The sequence below is a fragment of the Meriones unguiculatus genome, chromosome 11, assembly GCF_030254825.1.
Source record: "Meriones unguiculatus strain TT.TT164.6M chromosome 11, Bangor_MerUng_6.1, whole genome shotgun sequence".
NCBI lineage: Eukaryota > Metazoa > Chordata > Mammalia > Rodentia > Muridae > Meriones > Meriones unguiculatus.
This window is the reverse complement of record NC_083359.1, coordinates 80952446-80972526: the sequence shown is the minus strand read 5'-3', so window position 1 is coordinate 80972526 and position 20081 is coordinate 80952446. Positions and strand designations below refer to the sequence as shown.

Here is a 20081-nt window from a genome sequence, read left to right as displayed (position 1 = left end):
TAACTTCTTACAACATATTTTTGGGACTACAGCATAGAGATATTTTCATTTGGGCAAAGCATAGATAATTTAAACTTGCTTTGATGACATACATGCCAAAGGATAATTTCACATGAGCTTTTTCAACATGGGGACGAGTCCTGCTTTTGATCAATTCTCATCTGTCCGTTGCAAGGCAATTTCAGTAAGTACTTAGCTTAATCAATTTGTGTCTGCACATTGACCTTCGGGACTCTGTTCGTGGTTCCCAGCATTCAGTGTGCACTGCAATTCTGTCTGTTCAGGAAAAGTTCTTCTCAGTTTCTGTACATGGCTTCATGCTTAGCCAATGTAATCATGTGTTCCCTTCCTCCAAACACTCCTCTTTCCCAGAGAGATGCAAACTATGGGGCTTACAGAACATATTTTAAAAAATTATTTCCCTGAAACCTGGAGAGCTGTGAAGTTAGGCATTCTGGGATAATAAAAGTAGTGGGCAAAATAATTTTTTTTATCAGCTTGTTTACACAATTATGTAAATGATGAGCACTTATACTTGGCTGATTCCTCAATTATTCATGGTTTGAAGCTCTTGAAAATTCAATTCAACTAAATAACCTTTCTTTCAGTGCTCATGGTGAGCAAGGTAGTGCAATTTGAAAAGGGGGAGACAACGATACAATTTGATCAGGAGCATTACAGAAGCGAACAATGGGTGCAGTGCAAGTTGAGTAAGCTCTATGAGAATAGCGCAACACATGCTCCGAGGTTTTAGCGCAGAAGAGACATCATTTATTCTAGTGTATTTGTGGAGGGTGGAGGAGGCTAGTCTAGAGCCCTCAGGCATGTATTGCATGTGTTGGGTTCAGGTCCCATCCCCTCCTGTCTGAATTGTCAGATCAGCTTCCTATTTCATGTCTCCTCACATTACTGCTCTACAGTGACCCTTCTGAAGGCAATCTGACCGTGCTACTCTTTAGTTCCAAGCCTTCCATTTTCCCTTACCATCGACAAAAAGGAGTTAAGGTTTCCCATGTGTCACATAGTCTCTGCACCCTCAGTACATGCTGTCTCCCCATCACACGCATACTGCCCACTGCATTTCATGTTACCTGGCCCCCAGTAACCTCACTGGCCTTTCCAATGCTGTTCCTCCTACCTACATAGATCCTTTCCTCTTTCATTTGCTCCTTCTCCCTCTTGTGTCTGGAGTACTCCTGTCCAGCTTGCTTGGCTCCTGTCTGGAAGATACAGCTGGTGAGTGTCAACCCACCTCTCCATTGTTCTCAGCACCATCTTTTTATTTATCCCAGCTCTTTATAATTTTGGGACAGAGGCAAGGCATCCTTACATTCCTTATAGTGTGCCCTGCATGTGATCAGAATGCACACTGGTCATGGCACATGCTGTTTACCAAATATATTTTTGCCATTTCTGGAATTTCTGAATTTCTGGATTCACCATTTGGATGAGTAAGTAGGTTTTCTCTACTGACACCAAGTAATGTGATATGTAAATGTAGAACCTTCTTCCACAGAGTTTAAAATAAGAGGAGGCAACAGAGGCTCAATGGAGCAGGAGAAAGCTACTTTTATTTGTTTAAATGGAGACAAGTCTTCTCTAAGCTGAGGGGGAACCTCAACTCGGGTACCTGATAGCATGGAATTTTTCACAGCCACAAATGTGGAGAGAAAACCACCACTATAACATTAGCAAAGTACTGTAATAAGAGGTGACCTTTCAGGCAGTACTCTCTCCATGAAGCTGCATCACAATTGGACAGGTGCTTAACTTCCCAAAGGTGCAGGCCTGAACATAGGGGCTCAGACCTCTGACATTCCCTTTTATAGTCCTCCACATCAAACAGCCTTTGAGCCCTTACTGACTGGAGTTTGAGATAGAATCAGACATGATCCTGGGGCTGAACTCTGCTGAGCTTCTGCAATCCCCGAAGCTAAAGCAAGCCAGGCCTATTCAGCTGTGGTGTCTGGTTCTGACCACAGCTTAAATGCATCCAAAACCACACAGTGATCTGTGAGTGAAGGTTGGCGTGAACTGGGAACTTGTGGGGCCAGAATGGCAGGATAGATTTGTCCATCATACTGCCTAGGCCTCAGCTCCCCCTCCTTCTCCCAGCTGGCTCCTCGGGCACCCTGGATTAGCTCAGACAAACACAACAAAGGTAGTCTTCTTTCCTTACCCCCAGTGCAAGGGTGAGCTCGAAGTTTACTGTCTTCTGGAAAGCTGAAAGAGCTGAGCTACAGGCTGCGCTGTGAGTTTTCAAGGAAGCTTAAATTCATGGACAGTTCTTGAATGACTGTCCACACCCAACAGAACAAAGCATGAGTTAGGAGTTTCAGTATGTTCTTAGCATGCCAAATCTGGCATGAGAATTGACAGGAGGAAAGACAAACCCACATGTTTTGTTTGCTTGTAAAACACCAGGCCATTCCTTTATGTTCACTTTTTTTTCTCTCCTCTTTTCACACTTTGTTTTCACCTCTTCCAAGAATTTAAAAGAGTACTAAATTGGAAAGCCATACCTCTTTATTTGATCAATGCATCTGTCTTTCCTGAAAATGAACCCACCCATGACTTACAGAGGACACTAAATATACTTAGGCAACAAAAAACCATGTCATATCATTTCCTGTTGTGCCTACCCAAACTCTAGTATTACTGACATTAATGAACTAAATAACTTAAAGTAGTAGTTGCTCAAGAAAGATGGTTTCATGAACTCAAAGTTCCTGTAGGCATGGGACCCCTGAGAGGTTTTCCTGTAGATTATAAAAATTGATGGATAGAACCTAACTTTTTTTGAAAATGTAGGATCATCAAGGCCATCAACATAGAATCCTAGCCCCTCACGGATGAAAGGGACCAACAAATCCTCTTTTACACTGCAGTGAACCAGGGGAGAAGGCAAAATGCTTTGGAATCTGACCGCAGTCCAGAGCAGCCACAAAGCTTGGAGCTCAGTTCCCCAAATATCACATTTGTCTCAATTTGGCAGGAAGCTGAAAGCCTATCTGGAGCCATTTAGGTTCTAATGTTATTAAGGGCTCATCTAACCAGCTCTTAAAATAAGCTACTCACAAATGCATGGGGATGGAGGGTAAGAGAGAAGCAAGTTGATCCAGGCAGCTCAACCCAGCCTGGTGAACTTGGTATGAATTGCCAAAGAGCCATGGGGTCACATGGCTGCCCTCCTTTTTGGTAACTTCTGCAATTCTCTACCAAGCAGCATTCACAAAAGATATTTGTAAGTGTGTGGGAGAGAGAGTTAATCTGCATAAGCCATATTCTCCTGAGAGGTCCACCATGCACATGTGACAACACGTGACAAGGCTTGGCAGGGAAAGATGAGCTGGCATCTGTGCCTTGGGGAGGCTTTCAGATATAACTGATGGAGAATGGTGATTCCGTGAATTACTTCTGAATCAGTGTCTGCAGACCTCTGAGAAGTTCTACCCTTTGGACACCCAGCAGATTTCTCCATCCTTGTCCTGGGTCCCTGACAGTTGTTATCTGCCTCTTGGGTACGTCTCCCTCCCATCTTGGTTTGACTTTCCCTGGGACCAGGAGCTCCTACCAGCTCTAGATTGAGATGCATCCTGACCCTGGTGTGGATATGGCTCTCATGGAATCTGGCTTCATTTTTTGGGTCCTCTTTAAACAGGAGACTCACCTGGAGTCCATCAAAGCTCTTAGCTTTGGTCTGTGTGCTCATTTTCAAGGGTAAGCCTGAGGCCAGGGGCCTAGATATTAGAATGGTGCTGTTTTCCAAGTAACACTTGTCTTTAGCACTGTCTTCTCCTGATGCTCACCTTGGGCAAAGTACTTATTTTACCACCTTGGGGCTTTACCCATGAACCTGGGGCCTCTCCTTCATTCTTTTAATACCGTGAGCAAAAGCCTCAGATAGCAGGCCTAGGTGGAGATAAATTAAATTAAATTAAAATTTTCTCATATCTAAAGCAATATTTTTAAGTCATGTATTGAGCATCTATGCAGAGAAGGGTGAAAGTATTCCAGATCTTCTGCTGGCATTGAACACTTAGAAGTCGGTTTACAAACCAAGCGTTCTTATTTGAGGAAGCCTTTTAGATGGGAGTTTTGATCTTTCCCCACCGCAAGTGGTTTGCCAACTACTCTTCCATATATAGAAATGTTTTCTCTGAGCAGAGTGCAGGTAAGTGAAGCCATCACCATCTAAACATAGGATGCTTCGTGACACGTAGCCTCCACTACTGCCTGCCTGGCCCAACCTGTTCCAGCTCTGTGCGGTTGCAGACATTTCTATCTCACTCATCTGGTAGCCTTGAAACATCAAACTCACAAACTCACCCTGAAATATGAATGGCTGACAGCTCACTTAGTGTGATGACGTATCTTGAGAGTTGCTGTTCAAATCATTTCTTTTTTTTCAAATGGTCCAGGGATACTTTGTTGTCAAATTTCCCTAACTGAGGCAGGATGCTGCTAAGGAAGTTCCAGGAGGATTCCAATGTGGAACTCCAGATTGGACTTGTAATGTGTCTGTAGAGTGCTAGGAGGGAGATGGAGGATGTGGCAAGGACCCAAGGAGGCACAGAAAGAAAATGAGTTTTTCCTGAACAAACTTTAGAACTGTATAAACAAATAGCGAGAGAAGGCTAGTGGGTATATCATCATTGCTTTGCACAATAAAAACAAAACAAAAAAAACTAGACACCTGTTTGAAAAGTTCCCAATTCAGTGAATAAGGTTTGAGTGCCACGGCAAGTTATTGAGGGAGCGAAATATTCATTGCGCCTGTCAACTCGGAATCCTCAGAGCCTTTCCTGTCGACCATTTTTTAGAGGTTATTATTTCTACCCCAAATTTTTTCAGACATATATATGTGGTAGGAAAAAGGAATTAGAAAAGCTTTTAAATTAAAAGAAATAAAACGACAGGTTTTCCTCCAGCCGTATAAATAGTTATGGATAGAGATAAAGAGATGGATATTTTTTCATAATACTTTATTAGGGGTTTTGGAACTCTGGAATTTTTAGAGTCAGCCTGGTGAATAATTTAGCATTGATTCATGCAGGCCTGGTGCAGGCACTCTGGGCTGGGACTCAAGTCTAGTTTCTTGGAGGGACTGAGATCAGTAAGACATTTTTATTACCAACTGCATCATGAAGTGCATTTCAGAACTATTTTATGAGTAGCCAAAATCTTAGTACCTGGTTTCTCGAGTGATTTCAGGGGCCGTGTGAAGCCCAGAGGAGCTGACGCTATTGGCCAGCTTATTTCATGGAGAGTATCCCCAAGGCTGTTGTTTCAGTGACAAAGGGTCTCAGGTCCCGGGGAATAGGCAATTCCTACTGAAAGCCTTAAACTGGCCATTGGCATGATGGATAGGAAAAGGTCCACAGCACACAGTACCTTCCTGAAGTACCCCTCTGATGTTTTCTCTTGACGGCGTACTCTTTGATTCTAACTCCAGAAGAGATTGGTCCTCTGAGCTGAGACAGACACCTGCAACAGGAAAGAATATGTAGCTTCACAATGAGAACCTTGGTTTCTCTATTCTTTCCTTCTAAATAAACTTAGAGGCGGACCATGTAGCTCTCTACAAGAAAAAAAAATGTTGATTATTAAATTATTGTTTTCTCTCTAGAGTTTTACTTATTTATTTTATTAGTTCTTTCTTTATTGAGTTTCACAAACTTATGTTGAAATGACAAATACCTAGGGTAAAAAAATATGTGGACTCATTATACATTCAGAAACATACTTTATATAACAAGTTCAACAGCTTTAAAAGTGGTTGTGAGAATGCTTGGATGCTTTGATTGCAGCAAATGTTTGTCACTTCCTCCAAGAAGCCTCCCTTCCAACTCCTTCTGCAAACAGGATTCCTCTTTATCCCCTCAATGTCTTCGGTATGCTGAGCACCCCTTTATCATGAAAGCACATTTATCAGGGTCTCTCTATCTGCTCGACCTTTCATTGCAGATCCTCAAGGGCCTTCCAGACTCTCCACAAGGTTAGAGTCTGTCCTTCTCCTGCTCTATTTAGATCTTTTCCAATTACAATATTAACAAAGGAAAACTCAATAAATAATGACTCAGCGGATGCAGAATAATCATCTCTGGTTAGAAATACCATCAAAGCATGGCCATCTACTGCAAGTGCAAGCTTCCTGTAAGGGAATTGTCAGCTTCTTTAACCAGGGACCCTGTGCAGAACTTGGAAGGGGCTCTCCCTACACAGATCCTTAGGATCTGTCAGTGCAGTTTATGGCTTGCTAACTTATGCCTTCAAGGACTTCCAGCTCACAAACGCTACTAAGCCTTCTCCAGAAGGGACACTAAGCCTTAGGGATCTCATTTGTAGATGCCTATGGAGGATGCATTTACAAAAAATTGGTTGGAATCTAAAGGAGGAAGCAGCAAGCATTCTGCTAAGCTCCAGTCTTCTCTAAATTGTCCCTGAGTGGATTTGCCTTCCCAGGAGGCCCTCCTGGAACCCCAGAGGGGTAGGAAGTGTAAAGATCATCTAGTGCTACAAGGGCCAGCTGTATCTGTTCCCAGCGAAAACTCTGGCTGCCTGGAGAGTGGGGTACATGCACTGTGGGGCTGTATCTTCAGAATAGAAGTGGTCCTCAGTGGGTTTGCTGGTAGTGGAGACAGAGGTTATAGATCATTTACACAGCAGGCATTTTTCTCTCCCAATAAGAATCTAGCTGCCCACCAAAAGGGAGAACTGCAGGTAATTTGGAAATGTGGTTACTAGCCATTGCAAATTTTCACTTTACTCAAGGCACAGACAGCTGTAACATTAAACAATCTCTCTTTTCATGGAGTTAAAAATGCTCTCTCCTTTTTTGACCACCTGTTGCCCTCTTTTCTTTCCCCTTTATGCGAGGTGGTGACTTCATTCTCAGAGAACTGGTCCAATCTCAATTGAACCAGCTAAGTAAATGTTACTGAAAGTACTGGCAAAATCCCTTTCTGTTCAGTTCACTTAACTCCAAATACCTGCAACATGCTGCAGCATGTTTTGCTTCTCTAGCAAAATATAGGCACAGTCATTGATCCATTCAAGTAACATGTTTGTCATGTTTCAAATCTCTTCGCTTGACATTCTTAAAATTATAAGGATGACACATACGTGTCCCAACAAGGGAATCATTCTACAGATATCCACCGGAAATATGGTCTTTTTTTTTTTCCACATCTTGGTTCTATAATAGAGTTGATTCTCTCCTGCTTTGTTTTCACTTCCCACAAAATAAATTGAGCTGGGACAGAGGAAAGCAGAAATGACCAGAGGGTATTCTGGCCCTTCCTCACTTTGGGAAGAAGCCTAGACCTTTAGACCCCCTGTAGATCAGTCTTTGCATGCTAGTTGCCACCAGGGAATGGGTGGGCACAGCTTTGTGCAAAGAAGTTCTTTGTGTCCGAAGGGGGATTTCTGAGCCACCTTTCCCAGTATCTGCTGGGAGAATGCCTCAGCCGAGTGGCTTCTCATAGTACTAGCAATGTACACCCTTCCCCCTTCTTGCTCACTTAACTCTAATTACACACACACCAGAGGCACACAGGGTGTTTTCATTTGTAGCTTTTCTAAGACACTATTCAAAACCCGCTTTGACTAAACCTACAACCATCATCATTACCCCCACCCAGTTCATTTGCATATCCACATACAGGTTTTAACAGAACATATGTTGATAAATTTCCAAGGCAATCCCTTCATTCTCTGTGACTTGGCTCTCTTCTCCTTCTGTGAACACTGTATCTTTAATCTCTGTGTTGAATGTATGGAATATACCCTTATATACTTTCTTTCACAGTATATCCACATAAGACCTATGTGAGCATGGATGTGTGAGACTATTTTCTTTTGTGGTCCCTGGTGGAGCCTGTGAGACATGTAAACCATGAAGAATTGAGCACAGCCCATGCTGTCAAGAAATTCTCACCTGTGGCACTAGGCAATTGTTGCACAGTAAGGCCATTTCCTTTTGGAGGCAAAAGGAAAATTAAGGTGAGAACTAATACGTTGGGTACCAGGAGTCGAGTATGATGCTCTTCGTTGTTTAACAGGATTTTAAAGCATGTTTTAAGCTGTGGGCTGAGGAAATTGCATTTGAGACAGTATATGCCAATTTTTCTGAAGTCATAACTACATTTGCTCTGTTAGAATGCACCTCATCATGAACTCAACATACCAACCCCTGTGATTTAACACATAGTAGCTCATGAACGGGTCCAATTAATTTGATTAACCAGTTATAGAGCTCTAAGTTATCATACAAAGGCCGTTTATTAAGGCAGATTTTCATAAAACTGTAGACAAGGAGAAGGATCGCTATGACAGGAAGTGAAGACTGTGAATAATAACTCAGGCACATCTTCCTGTGGCAGGTCTCAGAGGCTTAGCTGAGGCAAATGTTAACCAAGGTTTATGTTGTTAAATGCTCTCAGCCTTCCCAGTTCTAGAGGGCCCGGAGGGTGAGGGGCACCAGAGACATACTCAAAGGTCAAAGGGAAGGGCACCTGACCAGGCAAACCAGTGTATATGTTTACAGTCTCTGCTTTTTTTGTTTTTTGCATCTGTTCATTTCCAAAATTCACCTGTAAACTCTTTGATACCCAGCAATTTCTAAGGTCAGCTTGTTACAGTTCATCTTTGAGGAAAAAAAATAAACTAAAAAATATGTCCAGAAAATATGTAGTATATATTTCTTCTTCATCAAATGCTGACCTTCTTGTACTGAAAGTGAGTTCGGCTACCCAAGGGGCTTGGCTCAGTCTTTGTAGCATGAGCTCCCTGTTCCTGACCAACCAGGCAGGATCTAAGCATCTATACAATGCAGGGAGCACTGCCCAAGAGGCCATGTTGACTTCAATCATAGACTTTCTCAAAGCCTGGAGCATGTCTCCCCTGTGGCTTAGGTGAAACATGGGCAGAAGAAAGGCACCTGCCAGCCCAGAAACAGCAATAAAACACTGCTGAGGTTTTAGATTTCACAGCAATGGTTCATGTGGGTATCCAGTATAAACTTTGAAATTGACTGGCATGGATTTATGTACTGCTAACTGCTGTTGACATTCTAGTAATGGCCATTGATTCCAAGGATGCTGACCAGCTCCAGACAAAATCACCCAGTACCTGAAAACATAATCAATTCTTCCTTTTATTTTCCCCCTCAATTTTTCCAGCAGTTGGTTGCTGAACAATGGACCAGATTGTAAATGATCAACAAATTGTGCTTAGTTATCTACAATACAAAATGGGACCTGTAGGCAGCTGTTGGTGATCTGACTTACAGTCTCTTCTGTCTCCCTCAGTTTCCTCCAAAGAAGGATCTTAAATGCCTGCAACTTCAGACTCCTACTTTCTTAGGAGGAATTCTCTGGCCCACTGGTAGGCTCTGTAATTATCTTTTTTATTATTATTATTATTAATGGAAAATATGGTTGAGGGTTCAGATTTTCCCAGAATCTCAGGTTTAATTGAATGCCTTGGCAGAAAATAAAGTGAACAGGCTGCCCTTTCTACATTGTTTTATTTAAAATGTTTTGAAATGTGGTATCTTGTACATAGGAGCTGCAGTGGCCTTTAATCTCTAGCTATGACCTTTATCTAGGCTTAGAGGAAGTGAGGTGTGCCACTTCAGAGTCACAGGGTCCCTCTAGGAAAGCACACAGCTACATTTTGATGAATCTGCTGACAGTGTTTCATTAACCTATCCTAGGAGAGGGTGTTCCTTTAAGAACTGAGCTGGAGAGAAGGAGAGAGATGCTTTGCAGCTTGCTATAGTGATGTCTTCTGGGTTCCTGGTGGTCCCATCTGGAAGGAGCATGAAGGCCTCAGTTGAGAGCTGTGACTAGACACCCTTATACTCCCCTAGGAGGATGTCAAAGACCAGAGGTTGGCTCACAGCGTTGTGGAAGGTTGAGGATTTGACCTCTGCCATGCTGTGAACTTACACAGCGGGGCCTCTCTAGATGTAACAGTGGCTGGACAAGCCAAAGGAAGCCTCTTGTCTTACAAGTTGACCTGGAATCACTGAACATATGCAAAACTGCCTTCCTGCTCCAGAGGAAGGCTGTAGGCTTGTCATAGAAAAATCACTTCGGATGGAATAAGAGACCAACCTTCCCTAGCTCCACATGTCTGGGTTGGTATAAACTGCCTGGTTATCGCTATTCTAAGTGGGTTGTTTGGATGAGACCCCACTGTGCTACAGGTATCAGCAACTTGATCTGAATATCTGACAGCAGTCAGTTGTTTTCCTTCATCGAGTGGGCAGTTCCCATTATTCACAATTCACAGTTCAGACTTGAGGGAATTTATCAGATCTAACGAGAGACTTGAGAGCAATAGGACTGTTTTAGTGGGGCTGGAAAGCAGCGAGCCATCTGAGTGCCTGAGGCAACAGGACTGATCTGTCAAGGGCAGAACCCCACCTCCTTTGGGACTCCCAGTGACTCTGACCCCTCGTCATGGTCTATGGAGCTGGATCAGCATCTCTTGTGATCTGACATCCTTCTACAGACAACTACCACACAATGGTCCTCAATGGAGCAGACTCAGTATATGGAAAAATAAATAGGACAGTAATAAGTCCCATAGTCTAACCATGCCAGTGTTAGCTGTAGCTCTTGGCTGATATTTACAATTTTTCTTCTCCTACCCAATCACATTTCTTAAGCTTTCTACATTTATATTTTTGCTTTAGTGAAGACGAAAAAAATATTGCTGAAGAAGTTTAGAAATTAGGGTTATAACCTGATTTTATCAAGCTAAACAGCAACAGGTTTTAGTTCAGGGTCTATGAACTTAGCAGGGGAAAAGATACACCCTTATTTTTACCAATTTCTAGGGAAAATTTAGCAGTATCTCTAATTTTGAATTAGGTGACAAGTCACAGTGTTATTAACAATAGCTATAATGTTGTCACCCACAGAATTTATAGATTTTTTTATATCTCATTACAGTTGCAGATATGTTGAAATATTGTTTAAGCTTATTATTACTTTAGAATTAGAACAGTTATTAGGCCTGCCAGTAGACCTTATTATTTACTATGTTAATAAAGAAACACATATATCACTATACCACAAATTTGGTTTTTTAGCAGTTTGATAACTATATTTCAATAAAAATGTAATTTCCTCTGCAATCATATATATATATATATTACTCTTTCGGAAAAGGGATTCATAGCTTCACCAGATGCCAGCAGAGTTCACAGTATGAAAAAGTTTAGGAGCCCCTGGCTTAGGAGGGAAGAGAGGAAACTGGCTTTGTTGACATGGTCAAGACCATGACTTTCTGTGCATTGTTCTGCTAGATTCCCACTAACAGGCTGTTAGGAAGCTACCCTTATTAGCCATTGTTATACAGAATGTGTCTCCCAAAAGTTCCTGTGCTGGAAACCTGGTCCCCAAGTCCATGTTAGTGATATTGGGCTTTAGGAAGGCAATCAGGAGCAGATGAGATCACAAGTGTGGGATTCTTTATGAAAGTATTGATGGCTTCATAAGAAGAGGAAGAAAGAGTCAACTTCATATGCTCTATGTCACCATGATACCCTCCACCATGTTGTGATGAAGGCCCTCATTTCAGTTGTCAATCAGATGCCAGCACCATGTTGGAATGCCCAGCCTCTAGAACCATGAGCTAAATAAACTATATAAATTACCCAGACTCTGGCATGGTATTATAGCAACAAAAAAATGAACTGTGATGCCCTCCTTTTTCTAATCAGGAAATTGAGAAACAAAGAATTAAAGTAAGTTTCTCAAGGTTATCTAGCTGTGAAGGTGCAGAACTGGCTAAGATCTCAGGCAGGCAGAAGTCCAGATGGCACATTTGTCCTTCCTTCAGCTCTGCAGATGAGTCAATATTTGATGTACTAATTCATTTGTTTCTATGTAACCAAGCTATCTACTGTTGCCTGGAAGTGTGATGGCGTGTGCTTGACCTTAGCAGCTAGGGTATCAATACTTCAAGGGCATGGTCCAAGGTAGGCCTTCTCTCTCTCTCCCCTCTCTCTCTTTCTCTCTCACTCTCTCTATCTCTCTCAGCTCATCACTCCAAAGACCTAAAATAGTGAAATTAAAGAATTAAGCTCCACGCTTTAAAGATGCTTGGTATCGGACGGGTCTGATGCTCTTTGGGTGGATGACACATAAATGAACATCTGTACAAAGTCCCAATTTATTTCTAATATCAGAGATCAGACCTCTACTCTTGCCTGATGCGTCTAAAACAAAAAGGGGGAACTGTAGAGAGCTGTGGAATGCTATGCCTTAAAGATGGAGCTGGTTTCTGCCTTCCACCTTCCCGATGGTGAGTGCTCTCTGTCATGAACAATTCCACATTTGGCTAAGGCTGAGGATCTGGCTTGCTTCCATGTATGTGGACCTATCTGCATTGCCCCCGTGGCACGCCTGGGTTGGCTACCCAGAGGCTATTTAAGCTGTGGGCTGGCTTTCCCCGGGGTCCGAGGATTGTTCAATGTTCCTGAATAAACTGCATTGAAAAAAAAATGCTGTAGAATTGTGACCTTTGCAAGCATCTCTGTTTCCTAGCTCACATTGAGAATCCCAGTTATTTTATGACCTTGGCCAACTAGGCTGTTCATATAAAATGTATCACCTACTATCCAGAATTCCCCTTTCTCCTTCCCATTCTCCCCTCCGGTTACAGTTTCTCTGCATCCGAAGGGTACAGAATGTTCCAGGGCTGAAACCTGACAGAGACAAACCCTTCATTACCAGAAGCTTCCAGTGGATAGTTGCTAAAGTGATCACTAAATCTGGATTACTGTACTGGAAGAACACCTCTTGGAGAACATTTAACTGGGGCCTAATTGTATTTACCAGCCATCAGTCACTATGGTAATTTTCTGACTGAAGACATGCGCTTCCCTCTCAGGGAATCCATAAAAGGAATCTCATAGGGGAAAGGGAAGCCAGGACTTTCCCCAGTATAGGCCCTGTCTTGCCATATGTAGACCCAGAGTCTTTTTTCTTTAGGCTCTAGAAGTACAGCTGGTTAACCCAGTGTTGGCTCTCAAACACATGACATCAGGTTGGAGACAGAGCATGTTGTTTATGATGGTGGCTATCTGGCCCACCTCAAAGTTAGCCAATTTCTTCTCAAAGCACCCAACTAAAGGTAAAACTGGATGGTGGAGCCAGGACTCTTGTCTTTTCAGAACAAGTCCAATTTTAATTTGCTAGATACTTTCATCTTCCTTGGATTTGCAGTTAAGGGAGGTTCAACTGCAAGGGAGTAATGAACAATAAACTTCAAAAGCATTTGGTTAAGAACTCTCTTCAGGATTCTGTGGGACAATGAGCCAAAACCCTTGCTGCTCCTCCATCAATCAGCATGAGGTGTGGAGGGAAGAAAGGACTTGAAGAAGGCACAAATAGTAGTGGCTTCCTCTCCCTCATCAGGATTTTCCAAGGATCAGGCAACTTCCTGCTTCTATAGCCTATGAGCTAGAAGGGAGCAGGCGGAACAGCTTAGACAGACAGGAAGGGAATTCAACAAAGGATTAAGTATAAACCCACTAGAGACAATAACTGCCCTTTGAAGTAGGCTAGTTTTTTTCTTGGGTGAGATCCATGAAGGTCAAAATTAGGGGAGGTTAGCTAGGTAAGAAATTTGAGCCAAGAGGCTGGAGAGATGGCTCAGTGGTTAAAAATGGCTTGCTGATCTTACAGAGGACCCAGGTTTAGTTCCTAGCATCCACATAAAACTGCGTGTAACTTCAGTTCCAGGGAATTCAACATCCTCTTCTGTCCTCCACAGGCACCGGACACTTAGATAGTACAGATAGAGACATACAGGTGAAATATTCATAAACATGAAAAAACAATATTAAGAAATTTGAGGCAATGCAAATATGGAGAAGGGAGTAAATCCAAAAGTAAGGAGTACACATGGTACACATGAGCATCCCAGGAAGGTGAATTCAAGACCAGAACAATGAAAAGAGAGCCTACCGGACTATGACCAGCTCTGAGGTTATCTGCTCAGACACTGCACTTGTTGGAAACAGTAAGGTGAAACCCAGGATTAAAACAGAGTATGTAGCCAACTGTGGTAGGATTCACAAGCCACTGTCCCTTTAGACTACAAAGGTTTAAGTTGAGTCTTAGTCTTGACAGAACCTGTGTTCAGATCAGAAAGTCTCCTGTGTATGTGAAGAGGCTAAAGATGTGTCTCCTGTAACCTGTAAATGTGGAAGTGAAGTGGCTCAATTTAGAATGAGGGAAAAGGATGATAGATTAGCGGGAAAAGGACGTTGGACATGAGACTTTATTTGAGTGAGTCAGCTTCTGGTTCTGAAAAAAACCAGAGGTTCTGAATTCTTGGGTCCTGGTAGGATCCAAGATATCAGCTGGTCTTGTGTTTTAGAGCGTGCACTACTGCCAATTCAGTTCAGGGACACTCAGGCTTGATCTCCTTCCCAGGATTCCACCAACCCTTTGCATTGTGTCCCTTACCAAACATTTGGCAGCAAAGCGTCCATACACACACATCTCCAAAGATCCCCATACTGACAGGTTAAGACTACTTCTGGTTAATCCGGCTCCTCTCCTGACCCACAAGGTGGTAACTGATCTCTCAGATGTTGTTTTCTTTTCTTTATGTGAAAAGACAAGAGACCAAGGCTTGGGGACCTCCCCCAAGCCTGACAGTTCAGGTATGGGCAGTTGCTAAGCAGTGGGTTTTCAGGACAAGACCATCTTTTTGTACTTTTAACAATTTCGCACTCCTAGAGGGAGAATGTCATGGAACATGGAGAAGACACAGTCCTGTGGGCACAGGGATATTTCCACATGGCTTCTGAACAAAGATTTTAACAGAGATGCAAACAGAATTTCCCAGAAATCCAAGCATAGAGACTGAAAAGGCTGCTGGGCAGTGCTGAGCTCAGGAATGGTCAAGACCCATTCAGACCTGGAGAACTAGGTATTCTAGACCTGCAACTTCTTCAAAATAGCCTTGGAAAGCAGCTAATCTAACCACTAATAGAGACCTGACATTTTCCTTGGGATTCATTTCTTAAAGAATAAGGTTGAATAGAAAAGAAACCTTCTCAGGTTTGCATACATGAAGTTCTAAAGAAACTTCACAGGGTCTTTTGGGAATGTTTCAGAACCAAGAAAGAATATTCCGAGGCCAACAGATTGCTTATGAAGAAAGACTTTGTGAGTCTTCACAAAGCCAATGTCTTCTAAGCTTGCTTTCTAACATTAATATCTTTGTTTTACTGTCATTCCCGGAGACGTTCGCCTTTTAAACAAAATCTTATGTCACCGACCATTTAGTGTGAATCTATCTCATCTGTTACCCTATGGGACACCAACATAAGTGTGTGATTTAAGGTCTGCCATGGGCAGCAAAGGGCTAGGTGGAGTGTGCCGAGGCCTCCCAAGCAGAGAAAGACGGCATGCCAAGTCTTGCTCACGCTTAGTTTGCTGTTCTAGAAAAGAGGTGCCAGATGGCAAACCTGACCTTGGTGTGGAGTGAAGTGCTAGCTGACACTATCTTGTGTTTCTGTATTTTGCTTTTGTAGTCAGGCCTCTTACAGCTGCAGCAACCCCCTCATCAGCAGGCCCTTCGCTGATGATTCTGACAATGCCGCTCTGATCACGGAGGCTTTCCCTAACCTCTTGCATTCAGTGGTCAGGCTGTGAAGTAGCAGAACAACCTCAGGTGCCCCTTGACTGGAGCACAGGTTGCCCTCTAGAGGCACCGCTGAGCAAACCAATCACCCCACACAAAACCAATCACCAAAAGCCTTCTAGACACATTTGGCACCAAGATTTCATTCCAGGGCCTGAGTGATGGTGCTGGTCCCCATGGAAGCCAGATGTACCTGACTCTGTAGTTTGTGGAAGGAAAGAAAAAATAATTCAACTCCCTTCACTGATCAGGATCCAGTTAAGGAAGGTTCTCAGTTGACTCCAGGGGACTGACAGCCCCCTGGGGAAAGAGCCAAAATCTGCCGCCATTGGGGTTACAGAACTGTTCCCGCAGCTGTGTTCACCTTGACCTAGATCAATGTGCCATCAGCCCCGTCCTCTTATGGACGCCCTGGCCTGCAGCTGGGTGCTTAAATGTCTTTGAAAGCAAACAAGTACTTCACAGACCTGAGAGAAGGAGAGAGCACAGAGGATACCTGCCTGCTGTACAATCCAACATTCCCTTCACAAAGTCCACAGTCCCTGACCCGGAAGTAGTCTACCAGGTGTAGGGGCAGACCCTACTTCCTTTTCACCTGGCTCCTGCCACCACTCTCTGCCCACTCTCTAGCCCCATTGTCCATGCTGCTCCCACAAAAGCTTTTCCAAAGCAAAGCTGCTCAGTTTATTTCTCTTCTTAAACCTCTCTGTTTAAGGTGAGGCCAGAGCCTGTTATATCCAGCACCTTTATGTTTCTGCCCTCCCCTCTCCCTGCCCGTTCTCCCCTGCCTCTGCTCCGCACTCCAGCCATGCTCATCACGTGCATATGCCCAATAATCTCATGCATGCTCTCTTTGGACTCCTGCATCTGTCGTTCCATCTGCCTAGAAACACCTGCCTAGTAGGCGTTTCCCCTCCTCGTGGAAGAGTCTACCAGGCCAGAGATGGGTTAGATGCCATCCCTTCTGCTCTCCCTCCCTGCTCCACGAGGCCTCGCAAATCACCCTTTCCAAGGTGTGTTACCATTGCTCAGTGTAAGCCAGCGTGTCCTAGCTCCTGGCTCTGTGCTGACATGCAGAAAAGGGCCAGTAAATATCAAACTAGAACATGAACCTTCAGAGCTCCCTCGAGGCTCTTACCCCTACAGCTTGGAGAACTCAATTCATGGCGCCCAGGGAAAAATGTCCACATTAAATACTGCTGTGTGCCGCTAGAAACTGTGTGCCGAGGAAAAACAAATAAGTGATTAAGTAATGGAAGGCAAGTATTTCACTGAGAAGCCTATCCAAATAAAATAACAGGAAAAGTGCCGTTCAGTACTGATTAACCGCAGCTGAGAATTAAAGATCATTTGTAACAAATCATTACAGTCAACTGATGAAAAATGAATGAGTTTGTACAGAGAACCATTACTGAATCTAGGGCTAAAAGAAAAAGAGAAAAAGAGAGAGAGAGAGTTGAAGCACATTAACATGAGCCTCTTTAACCTGCGTGCACAGCAAGGGGCCCATTTACTGACACCTGATGTGGAGAAAGAGCATGAATCAGGCTCAAATTCTGCCTGGGGTCCAATTGGACGCCCATGCCTGCCTCAGTGAGACCAACTCAGTTTCTCTAAGCTTCTCTATTTGCTTGAGAGGACTTGACCTCTATTGGCTTACAGAACCAGTAAGTTCAAGTTTAAATTTATCGAAATAAGACTGTTATGGAATTGATGGAAACCTGAAGGTGATTTATGAACTATAGAAATGATCCCTGAACGTAGAGTCCTCTGAAGATGATTCACAAACTGCTCAAAACACCAGAAGTTCTCCTTAGCACTGGAAATAAGGGTGAGACAACTAAGGGCAGCATGGTGCTCAACTTGGCTGGCAGGCCGCCATATTTAGGACAAATCCCAGGAACTGACATAGATACAGAGGTGGCCATGCATAGGTGGTTACAAAGAATCTAGCTGGACTCCAGAGGCCAGCCCCCCACATCTGACCCCTTACCTATCTGAGGAAACTTTCTAGTCTGGTGGCTGGTAGTAAATGTGTCTTTCATGTTTCAGTAAATGGATGAACAAAGCAGTGAGGTTTCAAACTCCTCTGTCCTGTTGCCTCTTGGCAGAGTCCTAATAGAGGATGAAGGCATTCTGCACCCAATCCCTTCTGCACCCTCCCAGATGGTGGCGTCAACACAACCACTTTGCATTTTCTGATTACATAAAAAATGAACAATTTGTTCATAATTACAAATGCCTTTGCATTAAAACACTCCTACATGGCATTGATCCAAGCCCTTCACCTAGTAAATAATCATATCCATTACTCAGGGTCCTGTTCTTGAAAAGGGCCCATGCTTTGGTTATTGTTTAGCTTTTGCTGTTTTAAACTTTTACTAATGCATACTTGGGTTCTCCACATTTTCATTTTGCACTTAGTCCTGCAAAGTTAAATACTGGCTCTGATAAAGATAGAGAGGAAAAGAAACAGTAAGAAAAACTTAAATGGAGGCTAAGAGAATGGCAGCTTGGAGGGAACTCCAGGAAAGAGACAAAAAAGGGCTTGAGCTGACTGGTGTGTGTATGTGTGTGTGTGTGTGTGTGTGTGTGTGTGTGTGTGCATGTGTGCATGTGTGTGTTTGTGTGTGTGTAGGGGGCTTCATTTAGGAAAGCCAGAAGGCAGAGAATGTAGTCTCTGAGGAGCCCTTCATGCTGGAGAGTCAGATTCTAGGAGAGGAAGGCTTGTTTAGGAATCCTTAGAGGCTAGACCTCACAGATCCAGCCCATCAGAGCTGCACAGTGCCTTAGACATGAAAGCAAGATTGTCTTCTAATATAAGACCATGTCTCCCAAAGCCAGCCAGTAGCCAGGACAGAAAAGTAACAACTAGCAAATTTGACCATTGTGTTAATGTGATTCATTTGTTTATTCCTTCCCTCAACAAACATTGTTTGAATATCTAATGTGTACATTCTGTGTTAAATCTTGGGCAATTTCAAAGAGCCCAGCGAATCAGTCTTTGCTCTGGAGAACTCATAATCTGTACAAGAGAAAGATACATTAGTAATGTATCTGTAATGTAATGTGGTTGCTGTCACACATTGTGGAATAGGGACAAGATTGAGCTTGAACAATAAGAGTTCACCAAGGAAAGAAAATGAAAAGAGACTAGTGTAAGCAAATGAATAAGAATGAGAAACACTGTGGCTTATTTTTATCCCAATGAAAAGTCTATGCAGCTGACCAGCAGAAAAGGGTAGCATGGAGACATGTGATCTGGATGTAAAGAATCTTGAGTGTCACAATATGAAGCCTGAGCTTCACTGCAGCCAATGAAGCTTTGTAGTCGGCTTGATAGAGAGGAGGAAAGGTTAAATGGACTTTTAATCTTTTGCTGCAGCAAAGATGGATCCTAGTGGTGAATAACAAAAACATCCTAACCAGTTGGAAAATAATTACTAAAATTCAAGCAAGGGTTAGTCCTATAATTTGGGCCAAAAATGTCCTCCAAATGTGTGTGTGTGTGTGTGTGTGTGTGTGTGTGTTAAGGCCTGGCTCCCAGCGTATTACTATTGGGGGATTATAGAAACTTTGAGAGGTAGGGCATAGATGGAAGTCTTTAAGTTTTGGGGAACATGGCTACCAAGGATATTTTGGGGGTCTTAGTCTCTTTCTTGCTCTTTTTAATTTTCTTTGAGGTGAGTGATTTTGACCATGATGCTATGCAAGTCTACAGCAATAGAGCTAAATGATTACAGACTACTACCTCCAAGACTATGAGCCAAAATAACCCTTTTATCTTCATAAAAGTTGATTATCTTAGATACAATCCTTAGTGCTAGGAAGTCAAATAACTAATAGTAAGAGTATAGGGAAAAGATGAGAAGTTTTCATTAAAGGTTGACTGAACTATATTGATGCATAGGAAGGGATAAGAACATATTTAAAAGGGAGGAATCTTGGGAGGGTGCATAATTCAGGGAGTATTAGTAGTTGGAACTTGATGACCCAATGACAATGACAGAAGCTAAGAATAGAAGATTAGAGAGGTAGAAGAAAACCCATGAGGTATTATTTGTCCCTGTCATTTTCTGTCCTTCCTGGATGATTATTGCATGTCTCTGTTCATTGCAAGTGGGAGGAATGTACTTCTTTGATTACTTGATGTCAGGCTTGGACCACATGACCTGGTATGGCCTTATGTGATGTGAGCAAATGCAGTGTCTACCATAGCAGAAGTCTCAGGGACTACTTATAATCTCTTTCCTTCTGTTTCTTTTCTTTTTTTCATCTAAGATCACCAAATAGAGGAAAAGAAAAATAATGAGGAGCAGAGCTATATCTAGCCTTCAGCTGATGTGGGAGTTGAGCCTAAAGAAAAACCTTCATTGTCATAAGCCACTGAGATTTGAGGATTA

The 20081-nt window shown here is 42.9% G+C and overlaps 1 protein-coding gene across 3 annotated transcripts in view; it reads right to left on the bottom strand.

Moving 5' to 3' along the window:
* Window positions 1–20081, bottom strand: part of Tnr (tenascin R) — a 400956-nt gene that overhangs the window by 189219 nt on the left and 191656 nt on the right. Inside the window, exon 2 of one of the 3 annotated variants that reach the window (XM_060364535.1) lies at window positions 5395–5487. The exons of 1 other annotated variant lie outside the window; for it this stretch is intronic. The gene's annotated coding sequence lies outside the window, so the exon portion shown is untranslated. Of the gene's footprint in view, window positions 1–5192; window positions 5362–5394; window positions 5488–20081 lie in introns of those variants that run through there. One more of the 3 variants, XM_060364536.1, reaches the window with a different exon arrangement.